The sequence below is a fragment of the Galeopterus variegatus genome, unplaced genomic scaffold, assembly GCF_000696425.1.
Source record: "Galeopterus variegatus unplaced genomic scaffold, G_variegatus-3.0.2 Scaffold2052, whole genome shotgun sequence".
NCBI classification, from domain to species: domain Eukaryota; kingdom Metazoa; phylum Chordata; class Mammalia; order Dermoptera; family Cynocephalidae; genus Galeopterus; species Galeopterus variegatus.
Genome location: NW_007728163.1, coordinates 72,425 through 75,092, shown reverse-complemented (window position 1 = coordinate 75,092; position 2,668 = coordinate 72,425).

Sequence of the window (2,668 nt, the reverse complement as noted above, 5' to 3'; positions counted from 1 at the left end):
TCTTTGATGTTTATTCATTGTGGCAGGGGGTTTCACAGTCTACAGGTTTGACACTATTGCCAGGCTCAGATGTTGCTGGGGTTGCCAATTTAGTATGGCCACCTGAGTGACTACTCAGTTGGCCACTAGTGCCTTGCTTGTGTGGTTACCTCAGGTCTTGGGCCTCTCTGGGGAGCCACCTCTTTGGTCAGGTTGGACTCTGCTGGGCTCTGGGTGACAGGGCGGTACCGCAGGGTGTCGCTCCTGCCGCTGCCGGTTCCCCCACTGCTGCCGCTGCCACCGCTCATGCTGCCGCCGCCAGTACCACTGCCACCGGCTCTGCTCTGACCACTACCGCTGGTCGAAAGTGACACCTTCTAAAGGGGATCTAACTATGAAGCTAGACCTGCAGCATCCAGGGGCGCGGGGCACCCAGGTAGCTCGTGCATGTGGGCAGCGCAGAAGCTCTCTCCTAGATCTTTAAATCTTCTCTTCTATGCAAAGAAAAGGGAACTCTGTAAACTTTTAAGTTGGCGTAGGAATTTGAACTCAGTCCTCGGATTGTTTCAGTTCCTTTGATTATTTCACTCTGCTATACTGCTTCTCAAATCAGGAGGAAGTTATTTGCATTGACAATCGCAAAAATTTTTTTCTCTACTCCATGTCTGATTGTGACCATAAGTAGCCCTTCCCACACTTCCTATGAAGCAAGCAAAGGAATCAGTGTGGTAACTGATGACATTAAGACATGTTTTGCCACAACTCAATGAGTTCTCAGTCTGGTTCCAACTGTTGGAAAATCTCTTTAGAAAGAGAAATATTCAATCCCACCTGTTTTTGTCTGAGGACTTGGTCACCTGTTTTGGCTCACAGTTCTGGTGCCCGGAAAGTTGAAGATTGGTCAGTTGTATCTGACAAGGGCTTCAGGCTGCATCTTTGGGAGGGGTGCCCAGCTCTGCGGCCCTGACCTCTGTGGGTTCCTTCAGTTTCAGAGGCTAGGAAGTCTGAAGCCCAAGGTGGTGGTGAGAGTGACTCAGGGGTCTCACATGGCAGAGGAGAGAGCTGGTTTTAACAAGTTTCAGAGGCTGGGAAGTCCAAAGTCCAGGGAACACATCTGGTGAGTGTCTTTGGTAGCAGCTTTACAGCAACACAGGAGTCTCACATGGCAGAAGATGGTGGAGCAAGGAGAGAGAGCTAAAAGAAATTTTAAAAGACCAAATAAATAGAAAGACATCTCATGTTCATGGATTGGAAGACTTAATATTGTTAAAATGGCAATACTACACAAAGTAATCTACAAATTTAGTGTAATCTCCATCAAAATTCCAGTGACCTTTTCTGCAGAAATGGAAAAGCTGATCATAAATTTCCTATGCAATTCCAAAGGACAAAGTTGAAAAAGAAAAATAAAGTAGGAAAACTCACATTTCTTAATTTCAAAACTTATTACAAAGCTATCATAATCAAACCAGTGTTGTAATGGCATAAGGATAGACATATAGACCAATGGAATAGAATTGAAAGTCCAGCAATAAACCTTCACATTTACAGTCAATTGATTTTCTACCAGGGTGCCAAGACCATTCAAAGGGGAAAGAATATTCTTTTCATTAAATGGTGCCAAGACTATTGGGTATCGACACAAAAAAAAGAATGAAATTGGACCCCTACATCACATAAAAATTAACTCAAGATGGATCAAAGACTTAAATGTAAGAGCTAGATAAAACTGTTAGAAGAAAACATATGGGTAGACTCCATGAGCTTGGATTTGGCATTGGATTTTTAGGTATGACACCAAAAGCATCAAAAGCACAAGCAACAAAAGAAAAAAATCGATACATTTGACTTAATCAAAATTAAAAATTTTGTGCTTCAAAGACCATTATCAAGAGAGTGAATAAACATCCCATGGAATGGGAGACAAAAATTTGCAAATCATAACTCTGATAAGGGTATAGACCTAGAATACATAAAGAACTTTTACAACTCAACAACAAAATGTCAAACAACCCAACTGAAAAATGTGCAAGTGATTTGAATGGACATTTCTCCAAAAAAAGATATAGAAATGACCAACTGCACCTCAAAAGATGCTCAATATCATTAGTCATTAGGAAAATGCAAATCAAACCACAATGAGATACCACTACACACCTATTAGAATGGTTATAACGACTAACCATATCAAGTGTCAGTGAAGATGCGGAGTCACTGGAACTTTTATACATTGCTGGTGGCAGTGTAAAATTATAAACCCACACTGGAATACAGGCAGTTTCTTTTCTTTTCTTTTTTTGTTTTTTTGTCCTTTTTGAGACCGGCCACACCGTGCTCAGCCAGTGAGCGCTGTGAGCATATCGGTCATCCCTATTTAGGATCCGAACCCATGGCGGGAGCGCTGCTGCGCTCCCAGCACCGCACTCTCCCGAGTGCACCACGGGCTTGGCCCAAAACAGGCAGTTTCTTAAAATGTTAATCATACACTTGCCATATGATCCAGCCATTCCACTCTTCACTATTTACCAAAAAGGAAAGGAAATACATGTTCATACAAAGCTTTGCACACAAATGTTCACAGCAGCTTTCTTTCTTTTTTTTTTTTTTTGAATTTTATTTTTTTTTTATTTTTATTTTTTTTAATTTTTATTTTGTCAATATACAGTGTATATGATTATTATGGCCCATC